This window comes from Lagenorhynchus albirostris, chromosome 14 (assembly GCF_949774975.1).
Source record: "Lagenorhynchus albirostris chromosome 14, mLagAlb1.1, whole genome shotgun sequence".
In the NCBI taxonomy this organism is placed as follows: domain Eukaryota; kingdom Metazoa; phylum Chordata; class Mammalia; order Artiodactyla; family Delphinidae; genus Lagenorhynchus; species Lagenorhynchus albirostris.
The window spans coordinates 12616799-12644750 of record NC_083108.1 but is presented as its reverse complement, the minus strand read 5'-3'; positions in this window follow the sequence as shown (position 1 = coordinate 12644750).

Genomic DNA, 27952 nt, shown 5'->3' with positions numbered 1-27952 from the left:
TATTGGGTTGGCCAAAAAGTTCGTTCGGATTTTTCATACGCGGTTATGGGAAAACCCAAACGAACTTTTTGGCCAACCCAATATGTTAAGTGAAAGAAAGCCATACACAAAAGGTCACTTACTGTGTGAGTCCATTGATATGAAATGTCCAGAATAAGTAAATCCACAGAAACAGAAAGCAGATTGGTGGTTGCCAGGGGCTGGGAAGAGGAAGGATTGGAGAGCAACTGCTTAATGGGACGGGGTTTCCTTTTAAGGGAGTGAAAATGTTTTGCAAGTAGACAGAGATGGTGGTTATACAACATTGTGACTGTACTAATGCTGCTGAGTTGTTCACTTTAAAATGGTTATTTTTATGTTACGTGAATTTCACCTCAATAAAAATGAACAGATAAAACCCTCTGTGGTTTTACATTCATTGCACATTTAAGCAAGGCATTATTCCCAACCTTTATTTCCTCTCAGAGATGCTCTTTTCTCTACCATCCTCTTTTTCTTATCTTTTAAGGGTATTCTTTAGATTAAATGTAGGCTAGGTGTTGTTAATAATTTCAGGATAAATGTTTAGATTAGATAAAAAGATATTTGAAAACAAAACAAGAGATCGAATTAGCATTTCCTCTTTGGTTATATGTTATAGAAATCCCATTGAAAGAGCTGTGTTTTTAGTGAGAAATTAACACATAAAATCATTTTTCCTTATAAGCTTGGAGCCCTACCAGACATCTTTAACTGGGTGGAATTGCTTCATGTAATGAGTGATTTAAAGCAAAAGTAACAACCTAAATGTTAGACAGTTACAATTGGTCCATTTGAAGAGAACAAGCCTTGTAGGTGGGAGCAGCGCCCCCGGGAGAGCACAGATGCCCTTTCCATGATGAGACCCCCGCCTTAAGGATCATAATACAGACCAATTAGGTAGAGACAAGCCCAGACATGTCTCAATTTGTCAGAAGCCTTGCTCTGTTTCCCCCACATGGTTGGGGTCTGATAAAATCCCATACATGGTTTGGTCCAGCACATTCTTCTCAGTATTTACATCCCAAGAGGAGTTTTAAGGGACATTTAATCCTCATGTTTCTGGTTCATTTTCCCTGAACTCATCAAAATGAGGTTATGAAAGATTGCTTTGATCTCTACCAGGACGTGTTCACGAGAGACTTGAGGCCATTACTTTCAAAACAGAAACCTCTTCTCTGCCAAGAGCCTGGGGGTTAACAGCATGACGTCAGAGCTTCATTCGAAGCCCCCAACCTTTGAGACCCAACTGGATCCTAAACTTGGCTTGGGGAAGCCTGCTGCCCCCCAGCCTAATAAAGCCCATTGATTAACTGTCAGACCAGCTGTGTAACGAGTGAACTTTTAGTGGCTGTGCCATTTTCTTGGTTCCAGGCCAGAAATGATTGGTATAAAACTTACACCATTAGGGAGACATTTCAGAGAGAAATTGGTATTTGCATAATGAAGGGCTGCCTTCCAAATAAAAATGTGCCTTGCAGGACAAGTATTTTTTAATAATGAAAATGTAAATCTGTTCACGGCAGCCTTCTTTGGGTTCTTCCAGAGACCATACACACTTGAGGGTGAATTACTACAAGGCTAATCACAGATTCCCTGTCCCGTTGCTTTAATATTTGTGGAGTTCAGTGCCCAAGGTGTAAGGATGGGAAATAAGTGTATTATAAAACTATGACCAAAATTCCTGCTTCAATAAACTTGAACGATCCTCTGGTGAGATAAGATTGTAAAAGGCACTAGACTTTAGACTTTAGGGATCATAGTTAAAGTTCTTTAATTTGTCAGGAATAGAAACCAAGTCATGCCAGATTGGGCAAGAGGAATTTGTTGGAGAGATATGGAGATGTCTTGCGGCATTAAAGAATGATCTGGACACAGTGTTTAAGAAGGGCAGGGGCTGCACCAGGGCTGCTGGGGGTCTCAGTTGCTAGTGTTTCTTTTTCAGATTGAACTGAGAACTAAAAGCAGAAGCATCATAGAGGATTTGGCATGGGATACAATTTTATGAACTGTGTCGGGGACAGGCTAGGTAATCCCAACTCTCATCCCCCCAAAATGAGGTAGGTAAATATTTAAATGACCAGAAAAAAATCTTAGAACCTGAGCTGAAAGCATCCTTTAATGTCACCCCTTCTTCTTTAGCCCTGACACCTGGGCATTTGGCATGTTTCAACACTTCCCATGAAGGGACACTACTTATGAGGACAGCCTGTTCCATTATTGGACCATATGAAATATAAAAAGGTCTTATATTGAGTGAAATTTGACTTCTACCCTTTGGTTCACTATCTAGACTTTGAACATGCAGATCAAGTGTTACACAACGTACACAAGATAATTGTTTATATGTTGAAGACAAATCAATACCCTGGCCTCTTGGTTTTCTCTTATTCTAGCTAAGCAGATTTAATGGCTTCAAATAGTTATCATATAATCACATTTTTCCCCCTGTCCAACCTCTTCTACACATAATTTAGTCTCAAGTGGCCCTCTTAGAATGTAGTATCTAGGATGGAATGTACACACCAGACATGGTCCAGACAACAAACTTCTATTCATGTGGCTTTGGGTTGTATTACCATTATGGTGTTGACTCAGGTTGTGCTTGCGGTCCAAGCATGAACTGTTGCTAAATCAGCTCTCCCCTCTTACCCTCTTGTGCAATTAATTCTTTAAACATAAATGCTGCCAAAAAGGAACAATGAGTAGTCATTGCTCAGATTATTTTGACTTTTGTCCTTGCCTTCTGTTCTATTAACTGTCTTTCCACCAACAATTGATAAGCATGGATTTTATCCCTTACTCCAAGTCATTGCTTAAAAAAAAAAAAGTTGAACTGACCAGGGCCAAGTACAGAGCCTGTCGATCTGGATTGGAAATGTCTCCACAAATTGACACTGAGCAGTGGTCTCTGAGTACAGTTATTCAACCAACTGTGTATCAGCTCGAATGCAGGGTTTTGCAGAGTATGTCTGATGGAAGAACTGTTTCTTTAAATATTGATAAGGTTTACTTTTTTTTTTGATAAGGTTTACTTTAAAAGAAAGTGTTCTGAGTTTTTATTATTGTGCCCAGTGAATCATTAAGAATGTGGAATACCCTTTTACGTGTGTCTGTGTGGGGAGTATTATCTGGTGGAGTCTCATAACACACTCTTGGGAAACACTAACTGAATCCTATTAGCGTGAGCATGCGCGTTTCCGATTGGTTCCACTGGGATTAAATGAGAGTCTTGATCTAGTGCTCTGCTATAATCAAGATAAAGTCTACAGCATGCCTCTGTGCTGCCAGTCTATCAGCTCTGTCCAAGGAGGAGAGAGTTAAGAACTCAGCCCAAGAGTGCAAGAGTAATCAAGGTGCATGTTGGCTGGGAGACTTCAGAGACATGGGATCTCAGGTCTTAAAATGGCCAAAATATTCAGCTGAAGAATGAGAGACAAAGGTTGAATCAAAGGCTGAGCCCATTCCCAGCTAAGATCCAGAAGGAGAGGCCAAGCATGGTGGCCAGGACAGTCAGTGGTGCTCATGAGCGGTGGCAGCTGGGTTTTGTCAAAGTCCTGTGGCATCTGGGTCTACCCTTTAGGGCCAAGATCCTGCCTGAGCGGACATTAGACTTGACAGCCTGAGGGTTAAGAAGCTTCTTTCTGTCTACCTGCTAACACTCTGCTGCCTGCCCCATCAGGTCTGGTCTTTCTTTGTTCTTCTAAGCTAGGCATGAAAACATAAACTCCCTCTGTTGTCCTTAGGATACCCCCCCCCCCGCCCCGACACACACAGGCCTTGATTCCATTTGGCTGTTAGCCTTCCTGATGTTCTTCCTCTTCCTCTGTTTCCTTCCTGGTCATCTTTGGTTCTTCTTCCCATCTTTCATCTTTAATACATTTCTACATTTTATTCTTTTACAAGTTCTATATACTCATTAGCAGCTACATTTGCTCTTGGGCCATTTCTACTAAGTTCAGCAGCAATATCCTATAGCTGGATTTATTCGTACAGTGGATACATTCCGGAAAAAAAGTGAATTTCAGTAAATCGAATTATATTTTGACCACGCACAGAGTTTGAAATTTATAGATTCTTCCAGTGGGTTGTTTTTTTTTTTTTGTAAAGTTTAAGAATGGTTTTGTAACTCAGATAACCTCTAATTTGCCAATTGTGTGAGTCTGTAAGTTTAGTTTTCGTAAGTCATGGTTAATCTACATCAGTAAACACTGCATTTTAAGTTCATCAAGTGGCAGAGTATCTGGTCAGTTGACCAGAATTAACTGATGTGATTTCATGACTGTGTTCAGCTTTACAGTATGATTTAAGGTTTACACTTAGTAAATTAAATGAGATCATTTTATAACTACTCACAGTAGGGGCTGACTCAGTGTGTGATGTACGCAATGGAATAATGAATCTGCACTAGCCCAGATGGTACCTTCTCTTGTTGCCCTTCATGTCACTTATTGATTCACCAAACATTATGGAGTGCCTAGAATACTCCGGAAACTTGGAATACAAATGCCACGGGTTTAATTCACATCAGACAGGTACTTTGAGTAATTCACTGCCAGGCACCCAATCCTAAATCCCTGCAAATACCTTAATTACTAATTAGATGGGGATTGACACAATCCAAGGAGACAAGCAGGCGATCTGGAATCAAGCTGGAACAAAGCACCAGTGGGAACTTCATAGACGCTGTGGCTCTTTGCTTGGACGTGGACGGGCCGTGAATCCATATTGAGTCTATGGGAAAGTAACAAACATAGGTCCAATTCTGGTCGTGTCTCCATGGCCGGGGGGGATGATAATAATAATATTATATTCTTATTATATTCTTATAATAAGAATAATCTAATATTCTATTAGAATCTGCTCCCTTCGTGCCAGATACTACTCTAAACGCTTTGCGTGTATTGACTAATTAAGTCCTTACAACGCCCCCCATGGGGTAGATTCTACTACAGTTTCTATTTTACAAAGGAGATGACTGAGGACACAGAGGGATAGAGTATTTTGCCCAAGGTTGCACAGCATGTAAATGGTAGGGCTGGGTCCATCCATGCAGGCTGACCTTGGAGCTCATGCCTTGGTGGTCACAAGGCTCAAGTGAGGTAGCAGTCGGTGGGAGCCTCTTGGCTCTGTGATGCCGCACAGGTGAAGATACTATTAATAGTGCTGCAAATCACCAACACCGGACCTCAGACTCTCTACGCATACAGATGCTCTTGATTTACCCAGTAATAATCAAATGATTTATACACATCCTCTCCTGGAACAAGTATATAGCAACCTAGTTCCAGTGGGTTATGAAATAGATTTAAAAAATCCAAATGGCTTATGGAGAAAGCAGATTTTACCCTGGGACAGGGGTGATAGAACACCTCAGGTCAGGGGGACCTCAAAGGCTCCCTGTTCAGAATTCTCCCCCAATTCCCATTGTACACTTGACTCTCTCCCACATCCCCATAAATCTGAGTGCCCTGGGTGTCTGGATATTGGATTAGAGATGGGTATTGATGGGTGAGGGCAGACAGAACAAGGCCTGTAAAAAGTGATTCATTAACCTAGGCAACCCTTTATAGCTAAAAAATTTCAAAGCTGGGGGCTATCTTTCCAAAACACAGATCTAACCATGTGTCTCCTCTGCTGAAAACTTATTAATGGCTCTCCTTTACCACAGGGTAAATTCTCAAGGTCATGCTCAAGGTCCTCCGAGAGCTGACCCCTTACCCCGGCTCCCCCAGCAGGCCCAGCAGGCTGCGCGGTCCAGGCGAGTCCTGCCACCCTCCCCCCACCCCCCAATCCCGCCACCCACCCTCCTCCGCTGCCCCAGGCTCCTGCTTGGTAGGCCCGGTGCAGATCTGCCTGCCCGGGGAGCTCCTCTCCAGAGCCCAGCCTGCGGCAGAGTCAGGTCCCTGTAGGTCAGAGCCTAGAAATTCCTGCGACCCAGAAGGTGAGAAACAGGGTCCGGAGAGCCCGGAGGAGAAGGGGAGGTTGGCCGAGGGCTTGGCCTTGCGGGGGGGATCACAGGAGGAGAGGCCAGCCCCCTGCTGCTACCCTTCAGGCTCTGTGGTCACATCACAGGGTTGTCACCAAACCCTGCCATGTCCTGCTGTGTCGAGAGCTCACTAGGTCTGGAGCAAAATCTGCAGGGACAAGTGGGATGGGGCCTGACAAATGCGATAAAGGCAGGGAACCCCACTGCACCGCAGAAGAAGGGCCTGGGCGGCCCCCCAGCTGATATTTCTCTGACTCCCTGGGGTCCTGGTCACAGCACCAAGAGCCCACTGACCCGAATACGAGGCGACACGTGGGCAGATGTCCCACCAGAAGCCCACTCTGTCCATGCTGTCCTCCTTTACTCAGCTCCTTGACCTTGTGTCCCAGGCATTTTGTTAGGGGGAAGGACAGCCCCTGCCCCCAGGATCTCCGGGACACCGGGCCCATCGCAGGGAGGCACAGAGGGAGTTGTGGCCCACCCACCTGGGAAGTGTTTGGACTGAGGCCTGAGGGATGGGTGATGTTCATACGTCTGCTGGTCTGGGGTCCTGGGGAAGCGTGGAGGGCAGAGCGCTGCTCCAGGATGGAAGCAGTTTGCAGATGGAGAGTGAAATCAGGCCGCGGGCTTTTGGAGGAGGCAAAATTATAATTTGCATTTCTCTGCGGAGTGAGAACTCTGCAATTTAGGATTTTGCCTAATTGCTTTTCAGCGTTTTCCCAGGCACTGCTTCTCCTGGGCGGCCCTGTGATTGTTGGAGAGCTGCGCCGTTAACGGCTCTGAAGCTCCATCCAACAACGACTCAGAGATGACTCAGGTAGAGAGCAGGTCAGTCCTGAGTTCGGCTTTTTCTCCCGGAGTCCTGATTTGCTCAGCATCTGGAGAAGAGGGCGGGGCGCTGGCACTGGCGAGAGGTTCCGCGCGCATATTTGCAGCAGCACCTCTGGCCTGTGGCTGCTCCGCTTTCCGCTCTGAGCAGCTGGTGGCCAGAACCGAGAGGACGCTGAGGTGGGCACATAACGTTCTCTCGGCAGCTGGGCTCTCCTCGCCCATGCGTGTGAGGCTGAAACCCCTCTGTTACTCATTCACAGTGTGGACATTTGGGAAAGTTACCTACTTCCTTTAAAAACTTATTTTTTATGGGCTTCCCTGGTGGCGCAGTGGTTGAGAGTCCGCCTGCCGATGCAGTGGACATGGGTTCGTGCCCCGGTCCGGGAAGATCCCACATGCCGCGGAGCGGCTGGGCCCGTGAGCCATGGCCGCTGAGCCTGCGTGTCCGGAGCCTGTGCTCCGCAGCGGGAGAGGCCACAACAGTGAGAGGCCCGCATACCGCAAAAAAAAAAAAAAAAAAATTAAAAAATAACATTTTTTAGTGTTCCCAAGTGGCAGTAAGACTGGCAAGCGGCGTCCTGGAGTACTGTGTGGGGAATCGGGTGCCACAGGCTCGTGATCCCCATGCAGGTTCAGACCCAACCCAAGCTGTGCTGTCTCCCTTCGTCTGAGTTCGAGGTATTGCCAGCAATCTTTTTCTTTTTTAAATGAAAGGCACCAAAAGAACGGAAGTTACGGCCATTTTTATCAATCACGGGCAAACGCCTTGGCAAGCAAGGACACTTTCCATTCAACTTCAGCTCTTTGTGGTTGTAAGTTAAACGTGACGAGCCATGTTTCCAGGTGGGGCAGGGGCCAAGCTAAGAATATGATGTCCTCCGACAGTCCTACCTCTATCCAGGGCCATCATCCAATTCAGATCCTTTCACCAGACCTTTTATACAGGTCAAGCCTGGCTGAAAGGAACATCCTAGAGGTTTTGAAGTGGACAAAAGCACATCAGACTTTGCTACAACATAGCACAGGGCTATGCACAGAACAGTGTGTGTGTGTGTAGGAAGCAGGCACTGCTTACAGGAAAGGGGTTCTGAACTAGCTCATTCCATGTTGCAAAATAATGATAAAAGTTACTATGTCTTGTTTGCCTTCTACCATCCAGATGCTTTGCATACATTATCTTACTTTAATCTTCAAAACAACTTATAAAAGTGTTACTATCCCACTGTTATAGATGAGGAAACTTAGATAATATATTCATTTGCTAGGGCTGCTATAACAAGGTACCACAAACTGGGTGTCTTAACCCAACAGAAATTTATTCTCTCACAGTTCTGGAGGCTGGAAGTCTGAAATCAAGGTGACAGCAGGGCCGTGCTCCCTCGGAGATTCTGGATAGAACCCTTCCTTGCCTCCTTCTAGATCCTCCCGGTAGCTGTCCATCCTTGGGTTCTTTGTTTTTTAGCTGCATCACTTTGATCTCTGCCTCTGTCATCCCATGCATTCCCCCTGTATGTACCTTGGTGTCTGTGTCGTCTCCTCTTTCATAAAAGTCATATCCGATTAAGGACCCACCCTACTCCAGTAAGACCTTATCTCAACTAATTACATCTCAGTGACCCTATTTCCAAATAAGGTCACATTCTGAGGTTCTGGGGGTTAGATCTTCAGATATCTTTTTGGAGGACACAGTTCAGCGTAGAACACAGCGGCGAAGTATATTGCCTAAGGTATCACTGCAAGTGCAGAGAAAATTTGAACCTCATACTGACTCCCAAGCTCCTTTTCTTTCCCGTACACTAATTTATGCAATTGATGTGTGTAAGTTACTCGGGCTTATTTCAGCTTTGGATTTTCTTATCCACAGCCTGCTTTGCAGCTCCAGTTACTGGTCCCTGAAGTGGGGAGCTGAGAAGGAAGGTGGAGGTCAGGGCCGAGGAGCTGAGTCAGGCTCAGGAGTTGCATCTGTATGTATCAGAGGTGCAGTCAGGAAAACAGAAATTATAGTAAGTATGTCAAACAGAGAGGATTTAATACAGAAATTTGGTTATAGACGTACCGGAAGGACTGAGAGAACAAAAACAAAACAAAAAAAGGGTGGGGAGAGACTATAGTAGGAACAAAAAAGAGAGTCTGTGGTAAGAAATCATGTGGGTAATATGGTGGCTGAGGTTCTGGAGAAACCTCCCTTTTATAACTTCACAAATGTATGGCTGAGGTAAAGGGAAAGGATTAAAGCCCTGAAAGGATATGAGAGAAAATCAAAGCTGCCATTCAACCCAAGGCATTCACCGTCCATGGTGTTCTAGATCTTGGACTTTAAGAGGCTACGGCCCTGGTGGCAGTGGATAGAGCCTAGGACCACTGCAAGCTGGAATGTCAGACCAGAGATACCTATACAAGCTAGGTCCTCTGATGAGTACCACTCTTGAACTAGAGAAAACCACCAGACAGAACAAAAAGAAGACTTGCTTGTCTAAAGCTTGGCTCTGAGTGAAGCAAAAAGCAAGACTGAGACAGGGAAGGAGACATATTGTGTCATATGGGGGCATTATGGTGGTCTCCCTCAAGGGGGAGAAGCAGAACCCAATTCTGTCTCCCTGGCAGTGCCTGGTGACAGCACAGAACTTCTGGGGAGACAGCTTGTGGGACACCAAATGAGGCTCGGTCTTGGGCCCTGGGGCTCCCAGTCTTGGCAGACATCCCTGCCCAAGCCTGACCCAGAAGCAGTAGGGTAACTTGCTTTCAAGAGATCACCTTGGCTCTGAGAAATGACTGACATCAGTGTCAGCCACAACGAGCTGGAGATCTTGGCTCATCCTCCATTTTTAGGCAAGAACCTTCTGGCTTCTTCTAGGGAAAGGGAGAACTCCTCTTACCAATCAAGAATGAGATGAAGTTTTCTGCCAGCCTGGTGTAAGGGTGTTTTAGAGTCTTGTTTAATTTCATTTCAATAACGTAAAGATATGTGTTATTTCTTGCATATCTGAGTTTGTGGAATGAGACTCGTCCACACTACACAAGCAATATCTATACCTGAGGGGAATTTAAAGAAGGATTTCCTCCATTTATGCCAGGGAAGATCACCTGAGGGATGATCGGTGTGCGTGTTCTTTGCAGAAATAGGGTGTGCTTGCCCCACAGAAGTGAAATTCTAGATCTTCTACGAGTTGGCTGCAAGAGGGGCCAGCCTTTCCTTTGTCTATGGGATTGAGGGGATTGTAAAGCTGATGGAAGGGCAAGGAATAGGAAGGACATTCATAATATGATAAGAAGATCAAAGTACCAACTTGTTTGCAAATTGTAGGCTACCAGAGAACAATACTTCCAAGCACCAGCCCACCCGGGGAGTAACTTTGTTTCACAAGAAGATCTAAGAGAGAGTCTAAATATACCATTTCATGTTTAGAAACAAAAGTAGAAGTCAAGTAGCTGGGTCTTATTTCTTTCATGTTCAATTAACTTAAGACACTCGGAATATTTGATCCAGTGTCAATGGTTTTGAAGTAATTTTTTTTTTTTCTTTTTTGCGGTACGCGGGCCTCTCACTGTTGTGGCCTCTCCCGTTGCGGAGCACAGGCTCTGGACGCACAGGCTCAGCAGCCATGGCTCATGGGCCCAGCCGCTCCGCGGCATGTGGGATCTTCCCGGACCGGGTTACGAACCCGTGTCCCCTGCATCGGCAGGCGGACTCTCAACCACTGCGCCACCGGGGAAGCCCCCTGCAGAAGTAATTTTATCCCCAAACAATTCTGTTTTGGCAGGATCCATGGTTATATCTGTTTATTTTTGTCCTGACTCTTCCTGGGTGAGAGAGCTTTTAGTTATACTTGGTAGGGGAAATTAACTACCCAGAAGAAAATAGGTTATTTTCTTGAGAAAAGAAAGTTCTAGAAAACCAAAAATTTTTGAGGTCTTTTTGTTTGCTTTTTTAAAAAAGCATTTCTAGGTGGGGTTTTCACATTTCTACTATTATCAGCTTGTTTTTCTTGATGGGAAGAATATTAAGGGTTAAAAAGAAAAAAATGAAAGGGGAACATAGCAATTCAAAAGTGACTATGTTGTCCATGTATCTCTACTTCCAACAGTTGAAGAGTGGAAAAGTTGGTAAATAAGCCCCAAATTCCACACATCTTCTTAACCAGTTGTCTGGCTTTGAACAGACAACTGAGATACAGTGAGAAGTTCTTGTATTATCTTCAGTGCCAGTGATTAATACTAATTTACTTTGGGCATTTCAGTGGTGTCTTGTGGAGCCTGAATTGGACCATCAAAAATAAATGTTGAACAGTATTTTCCCACAAAGGGCGCTGATGGACTTGAGAGAAGTCGTCCTTGGCAGGCAGTATGAAGTCAGAAGGAGCTTCTGCCTCTGGCCCACAGTTCCCATTAATAAACCTCCAAGAGCATCATGGCTCCAACCTTCGTGATTTCCACCTCCCACCTAGACTAATAAATGGATCTCTTGGAAATGAGCTATGAGCACAATTTTAAATTTAAATATTGTGTCACCCAGATCGAACATGCTTTCAGCCACGGTATTAACTCAAGTGAAGGACGTACTGAATTGAAGATCTGGCCATGTTGGCAGAGGCCTTTAGCCTAATCAAGAAATTTATGGGCAGACAAATTAGTTAGGGAGCCAGACATCTTCTCTAAATCGAAACATCTCGAGTCATTTAGCAGCTGATCTATGGTGTCCCTGAGCTTCCTTGTGGTCAGTTAGAGGACCTTATCCATTTAGTGCAGCGTTATGACTTTAACAAATGACTGGGTTTTTTTCTTTCTTTCTTTCTTGGTTACCAGAACTAATAAAAACTTCATGGAGATTTAGAGACACCTAATGAAACCAGGAGTGTTGAATTCCATGCCTACCTGTTCTAGTTCTTCCTGGGAAATTCCACATGCCCAGCTTTGAAAAACAGAATGGAAACCAGTCAAGGAATTGGGTATATTGCTATCTAGCCTACCCAGATGGGGGAGACCTTATACATTCAGTGTCTGCCACTCAACACGGAGCCTGTCACATATTATCACTCACAGATGCGACAACTTCTCTGGCTTCTGCCTCTGAAGACATTCAGTGAGAGTTGGCAACTTGGTTGGTATTTCAGACAAAAAAATGAGGGCATGGATTGAAAACAGACAGGGCTTGAAGGCTCTAAGAATGGCAGCTTCATGTCAAAATTCCAACAAAAATATTTATCAGCTGTCCCCCTCCCTCTTTTTTAAGGCAGCAGGAGACTCTAGATCCAAAATTCTGTATAATCCCTCTCTACTAACAATAACAAACAGCTCTTTGGCACTGTTTATACTATTCTTGGCAAGGCACAGAGCTCAGGTGACATCAAGTGTGACTATATAGATATATATATACAGTGAAGTCAGCTTATAATTAATTTCTGCAGATTTACAAATTTAACTGCATAGGAGTTAACATTTCTGAGAGACAGGAAATACCACAAACAAATAGGTAATGGCATATGACACACAGGAGACAGAGTGCTTATTTCCTTAATATACAAAGAGCTCTTAAAAGTGAATAAAACAGTAAGTAACCCAATGGAATAATGGGCTTTCACATACGTTATAAATATTCTAATCTGGTGTGACATTTACTCTTTAACCTTATTTCTGTGACTTTCCCAGGCTTGTATTTTATGTGGTCAAATCTGTATGTCTTTCTTTCACTTTTATGCTTAGAAAGGCATTCCTCATTCTGATATACATCTGTTTGATTTTGGATTTGGGAGGGCATAAATTTCTGATCTGTCCATTTTCCTAAATAATTAGCTGGTTGTTCCAGCTTCATTTATGGTGTGGTCCTTTCTTTCCCCACCAATGCATGGTGTCACCTTTATCATATATTAAATGCTTACGTGTGCTAAAAATAACAAGTCCTTTGGGTGGAGTGCAGTGGATGAATCGGAGGCGTTTGCAGAGGTGGTGTTTGCAAGATGTGGACATCCTTCCTTTTCCCTCTGCCCACCCCCCCTTCCTCCCCAGAGACTGCAAACAGAGGGAAGGAAGCCAGGAAAACATTAAACAAGGTCTGTTGCTCTGGATAATGTCTTGGAAGAAAAAAAGCAGGCGGGGGTTTTATGGTTTAAAAACGCTTACCTGCTTCAAGAACCCTGCGAGAGGGACCGTAGCTGCCCCATGCTGGGAGCTCACTTGACACCAGGGCGCTCACTCTGAGCACCTACAGGACGACCTCACTCATCCTCAGGACCACCCACGACATGGGTGCTGTCATCCACCCCAATGTTAGAGATGAGGAATCAGACCCAGAGGCCTCAGGTCACTTCCCACCAAATCATTTGGAAGGACAACAGTCTAAAATGTGGCGAAACCAGCCAATCAACAAAGGTGCTGGGATTGTCACGTTCTTCAAAACGATTCCTCTCAACAAAGACGTCAAGTGTCACAACCACTTGACCAGGAAGGTCCCTGCAGCTGGGATGCAGTGCTATCTGGTGGAAATGGTCCTGGATTGGAAAGTGATCTAGCCAGGTGTCTTGTACGGTTCTGGGAACTGTGGACCGCCATCGATTTCTGGGTACTCACTGAACTCCTGTTCTTTTCGCATGAACGCTTCTCCTTTCCGGGAAAGCGAAGAAAAAGGCTTTTCATCTCTCTAACTGGCTCAGGGGGGCACAGCAGAGACCTTTTTACCACAAGATCCTGTGGTAGCTCAGAGAATTCTGTATCTAAGTCTTTGGAGATTAGTGACCTTTGAGTGTGTGTTTTCATAATTTATAATCAATTGTTGAGTTTGCAGACTTTCACTGAGTGACTCAGTGGGCTGGTAAGGTGACAGGTGTCATGAGCACGTGGTAAAGTGGGGATGAGGCCCCCCGGGTCAGGGCAGTGTGATATGGTATAAGGCACAGGTTCCCAACGCCTGGGTGGCCGGCCGCTGCTGGTCTGCTAGGAACCGGGCTGCACAGCAGGAGGTGAGAGGCAGGCAAACAAGCGAGGCTGCATCTGCTGCCCCCATCGCTCTCCATCACTCGCATTACCGCCTGAACCCTCCTCCCCCACTGCCTCCGTCCGTGAAAAATTGTCTTCCACGAAACCGGTCCCTGGTGCCAAAAAGGCTGGGGACTGCTGGTATAAGCTGTGGTGGCAGATGCCTTGGGAACCTGCTTTTCTCTCTCAAACGGGGCTCTGTTTATGTAAATTCAGAAGCACCGGACACTAGGTTTGGATCAGGTGTCAGGAGTCCTGGATTCCTGAGCCGGCTTTGTAACTGGTCTTCATAACCAGACCCTGCTTCGGTGTTCTTATCTGGAAAATAGGAGTATCGACATAGCTGTGCGTTTCTCTGTTAAGTGACTGCAAGCATCACATGTATGTGAACGTGTCTTGAAGTGTGTACGTTGCTCTGAAGATGCAAAGTTTTACTACCAAAACAAGAAATATTATTAGTTGATTGTTTTTTGTCGTGGTGTGTGTGTATGTGTTTTGTTGCTGTCTGACCATCTTGGCTCTAAGCAGCTGGTCTGGCTGATCCAGGCTTGACTGTTGGCTCCAAGTCAGGAAGACACAATCTCTTGTTCTCACCTCCCCACCGTCGCTTCAAGCTCCCCAGTGAGGAATGGGCTGCCTCATTTTTTTGTCAGTTCAAACCACATCCTGCCCATTTCCACTTTCCATAAGACAGCTCGTGACACTGGCGGTTTTAAGATGCGGCAGGCTTCTCCGTGAAGCGATAGCAGAAGACTTTTTAACAGAAGTGAAAATAATTCATCCAGTGGTTAACGTGTCAGGTCTAGGCATTGAGTTTACCCTCCACCCTTCAACTTGATCCAAACCCCTGATTCGGGGAATGAATGGCTACTCAGCCTTCTCTCACGGTCTCGACTCTTACAGCTTTCTAGACAAAAACTAAGTGCAAGGCAGGAAAGACAGAGGTGTCCCCGAGAGAGGGCTGTGTACTGTCCAGGCTTGGGCCCGAATCCAGCTGATGGCACAGTCTTCAGTAGGTGGAAGGGACCTGGGCAATCTTGTAGTCACTGTACAGATGAGGAAACGTCTTCATTTTACCACTCAGGAAAGTGAGTCCAGGGACAGACAGTGCTTTGACCAAAGAGACAGAGCCCTTTAGAGGCAGAGCCTGGACTGGTTCCTGGGTCTCAGGGCTCCTGGCTCAAGTTCATTCTAAGTAGACCAGTTGTACCCATATCTTTAATTTAAGGGCTGTTGACATCACTAGAATAGGTGAATTCGTCCTGGTGACTGGTTTGGGTCCTGGTGACGAAGGCGCACTTCTCACCGCTGGAAGCTGTTTGCTGAAATCCAGGATAGGACCAGCACCAAATAGCAGATGAAGCCCGCGCTCAACTTAGCCGTGTCCCAAGCAGGGACACCAAGTGATACAAATGTTTTCAAAGAATTTGACACTTGAAGAAGGAGAGAAAAAGAAGAGGAAGAAGCAATGGCATTATTATTTAAGTCATCATTAGAGAAAATCAGAGCTCTGGATTCTTAAACTGGTGGTGTGGAATCATTTTTTTTTTTAAGCGCACGAATGCAGATACCACAATCTTTCCAGTTTTCATGGGAAACTGGGCCAAGAGAGGGGAGAGCTGTGGCCTGGAGCAGGGCTGCAGAAGAAAGCCGGCCAGGAGACAGGTTCAGGACCAGCCTGAGTGGCGAGCATCCCCACAGCGGGCACCCCGCGGCCCCATGCTGACCAGTGGGTGCCCAGGGCCAGTCTTTATGCTTCCATCCAGGAAGCCTGGAAGGTCCAGGCAGCGCTGACCGTAGGAAACAGCATTTTCCAAAGACACCTGCCTCACAGACTTCTGACCTTGGACAATGTTTATCCCCAGGCTGAGGGCTCCCTTATCTTTCAAGGGTACGCGGTGGCCTGTAAACGGTTAACTTATTAACTCGACTTTTGATTCTCTCTGGGGAGCCCAGGACTCCACGGCGCTCTAGCAGGCGCGCGAGTCAGGGGCAGGGGCAGGGTGGTGGGCATGAGTACCAGGAGGCCTCCCGGGCCTCTGGGAGCGGTGAGAGCCCTGAACCTGGACTGGAGAGCTCCAGGGCAGCGGGCACTGCTGCCAACAGCCGGCGCCCGGAAGGGCCCGTCCCAGGCCGCCCGGTTCAGAGCGGCTCTGCTGCAAGCAGAGCTCCTCCACCAGTTTAACTGGCGGCCCAGATAAGAGTGCGGGCTTCTCACACGTTGCACAATCAACCGCTCTGCCAACGGAGGGAAGAGACGAGGCTTTTCCAACCCCTCTGGTCAAAACCAAACTTCCTCGAGGGCTGTCTTCTCCACCATCTCCTCTCCATCACCTATTTTTAGTTTCCAAGTTGGTCTGAATTAGGTGTGGCTGTATTTTTGTGTGGGGGGAGGACGGTGGCTGATTTCCCTTTCACTCATTCAACATCAGCCTGGGGTCTGGCCTGGGCCTCTGGCTTCCTTTCCTGGTTCAAGATGTGTCCGGGGCTGTCGTTGAAGGGCTCAGGCCGCAGGTCCCACTTGGGATGAGTGGATGAGCTCGGCCGTGTGGCTGACAGTGTGTTCAGTGCTGCCGCGTGTTTGGTGGATTCACAAAGGCTTTTGCTCCATCAGGAAGGAATAGTCTTTCTGACAGCTGTGTCCCCAAACTGCCACCCAACAACTTGCCAGTCTGGTCCTCACCCTGCCCTGAAGCTCTCGCCGTGGAAGAGTGATTGGCCTTCCCTTCAGGTGAACTCCGCGAGCGCCCCTCGCTCCTGAGCAATTGCTGTTCAGTTACTTCCTCTCCATCACAGCCCTCTGACTGGGCGGCCAGTATGTCATGAAAGCATCGAAGATATCAAACATGTGTTCTGACCTGATTATGAGCCAATTCAGCCATGCGATCCTGGGCTTCTGTCTTACCTGTGGAGGGACTGTACATCGCAAGGACCATCCACGGCAGGTTCTTTTTCTTTTCTTCAGCCACGCCATGCGGCTCGTGAGGATCTTAGTTCCCCAATCAGGGATGGAACCCTGGCCCAGGGCAGTGAAAGCACCAAGTCCTAACCCCTGGATCGCCAGGGAATTCCCACGGCAGGTTCTTTCTAAATTCCAAGGTAGGATAAGCCAAAGCGGTGATCACACAAGTTCTAGGGCTCAAGAAAAAAGAAAAAGAATAGGAGAGTCAAGAAGAACCCTCAAGGGACTGAGAACAGGAGAGAGAAAAGGAGAGGGAAACCGGAGTGGGGGGGGCGTGCGGAGGTGCCACCGAGGTTTGCACAGGGGCGGCCCCCAGCCCAGGGTCTGCTCAGCCTGATGCTGCAGCTCCTGGTGCAGAGCAGCCCGGGGACGCTGAGACCGAGGAGAGCCGGCCGGCCAGGGCGTGGACCCCCGGGGCCCTCTTCTCCACTAGGTCTGCTGAGGGCACTGCCGGCGTTGCCCCAGGACTGGGTGGAGAGGAATGACCGGCTCGGAGGACCCGAAGTCCCCTGCTCTTTGCTCCTCTGTGCTCAGCTATGAGGGACTGACAGCCGGCCTCCGTGCCATAGGGCAGGGGGACCGCTGCAGCCTGAGCCCGTGGTCCCCTCACCTCTGCTCCCTGACATCAGGGGGAGGCTCACTGAAGCTCCAAATCCCTAACTAAACTGGGTCCGACAGTTACGTGGCACATTCAAGGACGTTGAAGCCCCAACTGGAATAAAGGCCCTGAGGAACGGAGGATGCTTTAAAACGTCCATGGGGTGCGTGCACGTGTGAACTAAACATCGCACTCACGCTGTCCCTGCAGCTCACCCGGGGCCACAGGTGAGCCAACTAGTGTCCCTGACTGCCTGCTGCAGCCTCTCTGCACGCGTCACCTGATTCTCGTTCTTTCCTGGGCCTGGAGCCCTGGGGAGCAGAGGGACCTGCCCTCTTCCCACACTGTACAGAGCGCCTTCTGTGTTTTGCCACTGCCGAATTTACACAGATGTGGTCCAGCAAGGCACGTCCCCAGTGTGATCCCCGGGCTCTGCTGCGCGCATCCAATCCCTAGCACCACCCCCCAATCCACCTTTCTCGTCTCACCGCCTCTCCCCTCCACCAGTTGCTCACCAATCATTTGAAACTGTCTTTGGTGACGGAGACTCTGAGTGCCAGCGGTTTATCTGCTGTGCATGATTCCAGGAATTCAAGTGGGAAAGAAAGGCCGAGGGAGAGAGGCTGGTCATGCAAGTTCACGGATAACTTGTCCAAGGTCCCCTGGAAGCCCTGGGACTGGAAGCGAAGCACAAGCACCTCGTCATCGTTCTGGGGTCCCTCTGTCATCATGACATCTTTTTCTGTCCAGCGTTCGTGGCTCCTCTGGGGGTGTTTTGCCTGCCCTGCGTCTCCACTCCTCACCATGGCTCCTGACACCCCCAGAGCTTGCTCGCCTGTGCCCACCTGGGAAGCCACAGCTTCTTGTCACACCGCACGGTGGGCGAGTGGATGGACATCTGCTGTGTAAACAGATCCTCCTAGGGTGTGGAGGTGGGAGGCAAAGAACCTCCTCGTTTCAGATCAGCTCAGCTGTAATGAAGAGGCGCTGACAGATAGATAAGAAAAGGCCAGCCTTTTCTGTTGGGCATTGCAGTTTATGCTGCGCAAAGTTGTCTGTGCCCACGATGAAAGCTGGAAGGAGGACAGTGTCACAGATTGGAATGCGGACGTGGTGGGAGACTGCGTGTGCCTGCGTGCATGTGTGTGCATGTAGGTGTGCGCGTGCATGCGTGTGAATACTCCAGGAAGAAGGAGAAGGGAGCAGCCCCACGTGGCTGGAGAGGGCCGGAGCCAATTATTTCGAAAGACCCTGGGTGGTGATCTGGAGGGGACAGGAGACAAAGTTCTTCTGAGTAGGACCCCAAGGCTAAGAATAAAAAAGGAGAAACCCTTTCGGCTTGGACTAGAGCCTGGTTCAGGAAGGCTCCTTTGGATTCCTTGGGACCCCAATGGGGTTAGAAAAGACCTTGTTTTTTAAAATAGAATTTGGAGAAAATCCCCTATTGCATGAAAAGGGTCAGAAGAATCAGGTAGTCCTCTGAGTGGGGCAAATCCAGGCCCGCTTCAGCAGAGACACGGCGGCGGCTTTGGGAGCCTCCTGACGAGGGAAGAACGGAGTCTCTCCACCTCCTGAGGGGCACGGCTGGTGGTTGAGAGGTCCCGGGGGACCCCTGAAATGAAGAGAATCTTCCAATGGGTTACTTCCCTTTGATATCAGCTGGGAAGCATTTTCTAAGTGGACCAACACAGTAAAACGACAGAGGATGCCTGAGGTCAAGACCAGTGAAGGAAGCCTTTAGCTGGGGAGAAGTGAGCGGGCTAGGGGGTCACACCCTGCTTTCCAGCACCTCCAGTGCGCCCTAAGGTGGAATTACTGGACCATGTTCCCTCTGCTTGTTTCCCCACGTGTGGCAGGAGAGGGTGGGGATGCTGGGAGCATGGTGGGGTGGGAACAGGCTAGTTGAACAAGTCTGGGTGCTTATTTCAGGTCCCCTAACCTGGATCCTTGCGGTTAAGGCTCCTTCTAGCACAGGTTTGACCAGAGCCCCAGAGAGCGCTCTGCACAGAGATGGTACTCACCAAGTGTGTGTGGGTGATGGTCCCCCAGATCAACTCGCTGCTTTTCCTTCTGGTATTTGGGATATAAAAAAAGAGGTTTTTGAGGTTTTTTTCTTTTTGCCTGGAATATGCCACCAAGGTCAGGTTTCAAAAGTTACAGGAAATTGAGAACTAACAGGGCTTTCAAAGGGCCTGGAGGAAAAGATACTAGATTCATCCTGGTGTGACTATTTGACCCGGTCAGCTCCCCCATCTCTGTAGAGCAGGGGTCTATGGGACCACATAGATGACAGGATGAGGCCCCGGCATTCAAGAATTTGCAGTCCTGCTGGGGAACCAGGTGAAGGTGTTTGGAAATATTAGAGGACAACTGAGGCCACGAGCACAGGAGAAATCCAGGAGGAGGGACTGCTGCGTAGGTGTCTTCAGGGAAGGATTCACAAGGCTGGGGGGTGTGTGTGATTCGGCCCCAGAAGGATGAGGATGGTCTAGGTAATGGACAGGAGGGGGAAGGAATTCTAGAAGGTGTATGTATGTATCAGTGTGTGAGAGTGTGTGTGTACGTGTGTCAGAACAAATACAAGTTTGGAAGCAGGGTGAACTGGGGACATTGGCTAAGAAGAGTGGTTAATATTGTTTGAGCTTCCCACCTGCCAGGTGACATGTTTACCCACGTTATCCCACCCCATCGTTACAACAGCCCTGAGAGTTGATTATCGTGTTCGTTTTGCAGATGAGAAAACCAAGGTTCAAAGAGGCTTGGGCCACGGGGTTCCTAAGGGAAAGAAATAGAATGCAAGCTCACATCTATCTCCAAACCTTTGTTCTTAATCACACCGCTCATGAGACCTGCCTGTTGCAAGTGGAGGGTGTAGAGTTGAGTGGGGAGACGTGGGGGAAGGAGGGGCCCATGTGGACACTGGTGACAGGAGAGGAAAAAGAAGAGCCCAGTCTTACTTCAGGAGGCCACAGGAAGTTGTGGCCAGTCTTTGAGCACCAGAGAGATGTGGATAATGGTGTGTTTAGAACACGTGAACGGCGGGGTGGGGGGGGGGATTTGCTGGAAGATGCCAGAGGGCAGAGAGAACACTTAGAAGGCACTGTGGCCCCAAACCGAGGTGGAGAGGGTAGCAAAAGAGAGGCAAGGGCTGAGGAGAAAGGCATCTCAGGGCTTTCCTGGTGGCGCAGTGGTTGAGAGTCCGCCTGCCGATGCAGGGGACACAAGTTCGTGACCCGGTCCAGGAAGATCCCACATGCCGCGGAGCGGCTGGGCCTGTGAGCCATGGCCGTCCATGAGCCTGCGCGTCCAGAGCCTGTGCTCCGCAACGGGAGAGGCCACAACAGTGAGAGGCCCGCGTACCGCAAAAAAAAAAAAAAAAAAAAAAAGGCATCTCAGAAGGAAACAGAACTCGGCCATAGAAGAGGCCTTGGGCGGAGGAAAGTGCCTGGAGAGGTGACACCACGAGCAGAAAGGAAGCTTTCTGGAGGGGAGGCCCCTAGGAGGTGAGAAATGACTTCAGGCTGGGACACCACGGCCGCATCTCCCAAAGTGTGTTCTGCGTCCCCTGCAAGGAAGGACCTACCCCTGGTTGAACTTCAGGAGCCCTGGGTGGAACAAAGTAAAGGGTCTTCATCATGGAACTTCTCATAGCCTTTGATAAACCAATGTGACTCGACAAGAGGGGAATGTAAAATGTGGTATTTCTCAAACTTATTTGACTTATTTCTCAAAGTGTGGAGCTGGTGTTCCACAGAATACTCTTTGGGAAACGTGGGTAACATACCAACCTGGAAATTCGGGTGCAGAGCCAAGGCTCTTGTTATGCTGACCTATTAAGTTTTCTTGTTTGTTCTGTTTTCTTAATCGCGCTTTGTCCCCTTCTAGAAGCTGGGATTCTCTTCCCTGGAGTCTGCAGCTCAGGGAGCCTTGGGGTCGTGGGGTTGCTCGCCGTGTGACTGGAGAGCAGGCAGGAGTGGTCCCACCTGGGCAGCAGCCCTTCTCTAGGCTTCCTGAGGACGGGGGTGACCTTACCCTGCGTGGCAAGCCCGTGCCAACCTTGGGACGGGCTCTCCCCAGCTCCCCACCACATCTGTGTGCTGGCAGATGTGGGAGAGCCCTGCTCTGTCCAAATATCATTCTGCCTCAGGGGAGATAACCAACAGGGACTTTAGAACAGCCTGGGGGCTACGGCCAGATCGCAGTAAAAATAATCATCTGACTTCTTTGCTATAGAAGAGAGTTCAGAATAAGAAGAATCTTGGATTCCATCCAAGTGGTGTTAGTTACAAAGGAGCCAGAAGAACTGCAGGAGAAGATCTCACTGGTGCGGCAGTTCTGGGCCCTCGGGGACTGGACGATGGTGAAACCGGGGAGTATTTAGGGAGAAGGACGCGTCTGTCGGCATCCTTACTGGTTGCACAGCGCCGCATGGCGAGTCCCCACTGGGGACAGAAGGATTGGCTCCAGGGACGATTCAGCAGGTTGGGAATCTGGAGACCAGATCTCCTAACCCCAGTCCAGCCACCGATGGGCTGGCTGACCCCAGGGCAAATCACTTTGTGTGGTTTCCTCATTTGGAAAGAAAAAAAAAAAGAGATAAAATCTGATCTACCTCCCAGAGATTCGGGGTGGTTTCTGTTTTGCTTTTTTGCGAAGAGCAACTAATAAAAATGATACCAAACTCCTCTGAAAATAAATACAGGCTCTATGCGTTTCTAGCAATAATAGCACGTATTCTCCTTGGGATCGTGGCTCAACTTACCACGATAAAATCACTGGTAAATTTCTAAAAAGTTACCCCTTTGTGCACATACCTTCTCCATAGAAAATGGTTTTCTGTTAGAAAAAGTTAAAGGACACTCCAGGCCTTTCATTTGGGGTTTATGTATTTCTTTTCCCTCGTTGAATAACACTCTCTTTCTCCAGGTTTCATTTTGGTCATATTTCAGAAATGGCTGAATTTCAGATTCTGAACACCCGCGCACGGGAGGGCGAATTGAGAAAAAATAATGCGATTAGGAGATAAGTAAACAAACATTTTAATTGAGACTCAAACTGTAGAAGTACTTTGGGCAGTATGGAATTACATGTTTCCATATTCTTTGTTGATTTGCACGAAGCCCAAACCCAGAAGGTTATATTAAACGTAATCACCTAACTCCATGGGGCCTGGAGAGTGTTTTTCATGTGGCAATTTAAAGGCGAGTGATTGTGCAAAACACAATGGCACAAAGGAGCGTTTCTGCTGCTTTTGTTTCTTTCAGAAAGGAAATTAGCTCTGGGGGAGGGCAGAAAAGTACCATATTTCAGACCCCTACCCTGTAAAAGGGAAATACCTTGAGGGACCTCACTGATCCCTTAGGAAAGGTGGATTTGAGTCTAACACGGAATGAGGTCTTAATGCAGGTTTTATGTTTTGAGAACCAGGTCTCTGGCTCTTAGGAGTGCTTCTAAGTTGAAAACTTTACTGTATTTGATTTTTTTTTCTTTTTGCATTTAATACATATTTCATAGACTTCTGTCTTAAAAGATTTCTGATTGATTGGCCGCAGGGAGCCAGCTCTCTTATCTAACTGGACTAAGTTCCCACCTTCTCTCCAAAAACCCAGAACATCCAGGAAGGCCAAACAGATCGTGGAAGAAGTTGCTCGGTTCTTTCTCATCTGATGTCATGAGTTACCGAGTGGTAACTGGAAAGTGCTCACCCAGTTCCTCTCTCCTTTCTCCACTGGATGCTAAGTGGGCTCGCTGTCATAAAGCAAGCGTGTGGTTTACTGGGCCTCGCAGCCTTCCCTTCCTCGCTCAGCTGGAAGTGTCTGAGAGCAGAGGCATAGCGCCCTGTAGTCGTAATAGCTAATCGTAGACCCAAGGCCACTCAGTCCCAGAACGTCAGCCGTTACCTCACTTGTAATTTTCCTTATGTCAGTTTGGACCCCTTAGAGTTGCCCTGTCCAACGCATAGCTACTAGCCACACGTGGCTATTTAAATTTAAACGAAATAAAATTAAATGAAATTTAAAATTTAGTTCCTTGGTCACACTAGATGCATTTCAGGTGCTCAAGGTGGCTGCTGGATTGGACAGTTCAGATATAGGACATTCCTGTCATCACAGAAAGTTCTGTTGAATGGCGCTGCCTCAGACATTAGCCAGAGAGGGACTTCATCTTTGCTGAATTTTAAGAAACTGAGACCCAAAGAGGTTAAATGACTTTTCCAAGGATTCCCAGGAATTGACGAAAAATATATTTCTTGGCTCTTTTGGAATCCTGAGGATATCCTATATTTCGATCTTGATTTTTAAAATTTCTACATCGAATGCATATTTGATTTTTGCAAGCAAAGGAATCTAATATAACGATGGTCTTGCGGTATAAAAACACTGATTCTTTTTGGAGATGCTCAATCAACCTGTTATAGTTAATTATGTCTAAATTATTTTTCCTGCTTTTAGTGACCTGTGAATTTCACAAGAAAAAGGAAGTCTGGATTAATTTTTGGAGAAACATTCCTTTATTTATTCCCTATCCTGGATTGTGTTAGTAATATTGTTATGCTACTAAAGACACTCGGAAAACTGGAATCAATTACATGAGAAGGCCGGGGAGTCACAGGACCCATCATTGTAACATCCACGGTCAGTTAGCATCATTGGTCAGACTCAGGGTGGGAAGACAGTGCTAGAGACTTACCACACATGTGTGTCCCAAATGTTCTTCGTAGACTCTTAGCTTCACTTAGAGCCAAAACAGACAATAAATGTCTCTCTCACTCAACTGTGTCCAGGATTTATGCAGTGCCTGGTGTGAGATCTCACTGTGGACAAGAATTCACCTTGGGTGGCAGGGCTGAAGCCTTGCTCAGGTGCAGAAACCAAATGCAAAGAGCCACAGAGCACTAGAGACGGGGAGTCCAGGACTTGGGGACTCTTGAAGAAGGTCCGTCCAGAGGAGGGGCCCAGAAACTCCTCTGAGAGCCACCTTTCCTGCTAGGCTCCCTTGGATACAAGGAATTTATCCCAATGGAGATCAAAGGGGATTCTGGACCACTGTTTTAAGTTATTAATTAAGTGAAATTGATCTGCAATTATTTCAAAAGCTAACCAAACCATGGTATAGAGAGAAGATAAAAGAAAGAATCTGGGCTCACCGTAGCTCTTATTAACTTCCTCTTTGTAATGAATACCGCTCCTTGTGTTCCAGCGAGCCCTTGCCTACCCACGTGCAAAAAGGAAACACCAAAGAAAGCAGCAAGGCATCTTCTCTTGTCACAGTGAGTTGTGTTTCTCTAACTCTGGGGCTTAGACTCGTTGACGAAGACACCATAAAAGGCTGATGTGCCCCTTGGATGTGATTTTTATCGAACAGACACCGAGTATTGGGACAGTGGAAGAACTTCTGGCCAGTGTATCGGGTGAATTACATGATAAGAAGGTGCATCCCAGAATAGCAAACCAACTGGGGAGGACTCAGAAAACAGGAGACCAAGTCCAAGAAGAACAGATGAGGCACAGAGCACCCATCAAATACCACAGGGCGGGGCAGATAAGGGTCAGAGCCCAGAGGTTGGAGGATTAGCAAACCCAACAGTAGTATTCTGGTCTCTTGTAATTCTGCCCGGCATGGCTGAGCAAGGGCTCCCGGAGTTCTCTCATAGTCAAGAAGGAGGGTTAAAGTAGCACAGAAGGCAAGGCCTTGGTGGCAATGTCAAGAGCATCTTCCGCCTCTCAAGGTGAGCCCTTCTCCTGCCCACACTCAGCCTGGACATGTGCTGTGCGGTTTTTGGAATGGGTCTTCTAGTCCGCAGCACCCTGACCAGCCAGGGTGTAGTGCATCCATGCTCCTTGGAAATGATTATCAGTTAAACCAGATATTCTTCCTAACTCCTGATGTATTTTAATGAGGAGATGGAGAGAGAACCATCTGTAGAAAAGGCATTATCCCTGTGTGCTCTGAGGACAGAGCATGGGAAGAATCTTAAAGGCTCTGGAGTGGGAGTGAGGTGTGCACGGAAGATGCACAGGAAGCAAGATGAAATGAAACCAGAGGAAACGGCTGGGCTGCGGCTGGGAAGTAAAGGCTGAGCTTTGAAGAGGGGCAGCTCTGGCACCAGACCTTGACCCTGCAGACGATGGTCTCCCTGAACGCCGGGGCTTCTGGATCGAGGCGCGTGGATGGCTGGGAGCTGACCGTGCGGGCTGGCGGTCATGGGGACCGACATGACTGGGGAAGTGCAGGGGTGAGGATTATACTTTACACATGTGACACTGGGCTGAGTTTGGCCTCGAAGGCATTACTCGTGAACTCAGAAAGGGAAGTCTGATGTAGTTGGAAAACTCAAACCTCAGCTCCACTACTATGAGCTGTGATGCTTTGTGAAAATAAATTAACCTCTCTGAACCCTGATTTCTACTGTGGTAGGCTGAATGATGACACCCCCCCACACCCTCCCGAGACGTCCACATGCTAATCTCTGGAATGTATGAATATGTCACCTTATATGGTAAAACGGACTTTGCACGTGTGATTAAGTTAAGGCTCTTGAGATGGGGAGAATCCTGGGTTGTCCGGGTGGGTCCAGTGTCATCATAGGGTGCTTATGAGAGGAATGCAAGAAAGTGAGAGTGAGTGAGAGAGGGGTGTGATGAGGTTGGAATGATGCAAAGAAGGGGCCATGAGCCAAGGATGTGGGAGGCTTCTAGAAGCTGGAGAAGGCAAGGAAGTGGAGTCCCCCTAGAGCTGCCAGAAGGAACATGGCTCTGACGACACCTTGATTTTAACACAGTGGGACCTATAAAGTGCAACGATAATGGTTCCCACCTCATAGGTCTGCTGCGACAGTTTAAATAAGACAGTGTATGTAAGGCACTTAACAAAGTGGATGTCAAGTAAATCGTAGATGGTTTTATCATGTGTTTTATAAAGTCATATTATGAGAGCCAGGGCTGGATCCCACATCTGACTTAAAGCACACCCACTACACTGCACTAAGGCAACTTGGCGTGGTTGGAAGTGGCTGCATCTCTTAGAAATTATGGTACAGCATCTTAGGATTGCTGGAACCCAAGGAGTTGCTTCTGAGTCCTTTATCCCAGAAGGATTTGGGGACCCACAGACGTGTGACTGAAGTCCTGCGTTCCAGCTCCGCACAGCCATGATCTTGGTGGCATTTGCAGGGCTGCAGGTGCACCTAAGGTACTCAGATAATGTGACAGTGGCGAATGAAAAATGTCACCAAGCCATGTGGCTGTGAAGTAGGCAACTGGCGGGTGTGGATTTCAGAGTAAGAACATGCTCTGTGCTCGTGGACATGGGCATGGATGAATTTGGTCACATGTGAACAGATCAGAGTGACAAAAACTGTGGCTGAGGGAAGCCCAAGACCCTTCTTGGTTTCTGTCTTTGTGGAGTGTATGTACACGGCCTCCCCACGAGTAGGGGATGAGCGTGATGACATAATGACTAAATTCTGTTCGAACTTGAATTAGTTGTGGTACCACTGGGTGGAACATAGGGGAAGTAATTAGTGAAGGCAAATGGGAAAAGTCCAAAACTGGAATTTTGTTTTTAAGTAACACTGGGCAGAGAACCATTTAGGAATGAAGACAGCATATTTCCCTAGTCCCCTGCGCGCAGATCTCACTTTAAAGAAAACAATGAGAAGGTAAATTTTTTTTTTTTTTTTTTTTTTTTGTGGTATGCAGGCCTCTCACTGCTGTGGCCTCTCCCGTTGCGGAGCACAGGCTCTGGATGCGCAGGCTCAGCGGCCATGGCTCATGGGCCCAGCCACTCCGCAGCATGTGGGATCTTCCTAGACCGGGGCACGAACCTGTGTCTCCTTCATCGGCAGGCGGACTCCCAACCACTGTGCCACCAGGGAAGCCCGAGAAGGTAAATTTTAAGTGGTGTCATGGGAAATGTTAGAAGCTAATGTTACTAATCTGAAAGCTATCGGGGCAAGGAACTATCCAGGCGGTTATGGGGTAGAGGTATTGCAGGAACTCTCCACAGACGTCTCAAATTGTTGGTCTTTGAAAATAAGGTCCATGTGCAATGTTCTCTGCAGTGTCATTGTCAAGATCGTTACTAAGTTTATAGCTAGGCATTATCAAGATGGATTCTCATGATGAGTACCTGTCTCCAAGGACCACAGTTGATTATTATCCTGGGGGTCATGTATCATTCTCTCCCTTTCTGTGTCTCTCTCAGTAAATAGAAATGAAAAGTCAAGGTTTGGGAATAATTAAGAAAATTGTTGACCTTGTAGGTAATTATAGGAATTTGCTACTTTGATTCAGCTTCCTAATATAAATCCTTACTCTGTCTTTGTAAATATTGCGGGCCGTTATTTTCTGTGGCTGCACAGCCTTTAATCGTTTGGAATAATAAATAATGTGCATTTCTATTTTGGGTGGCACCTCAGCCCCTTCACATTCACCATTTTGATCTTCACGCCGCTGCCTCAGCAGGTTGGTAGGACATGACAGGACAAACGGTGCAGTTCTGCTGAATTGAGGAGAAACCTAAGGTTCAAAGAGGTGGAATGCTTTACCCAAGCTCCTACTTCTAGCCAGCCACAATTTGAATC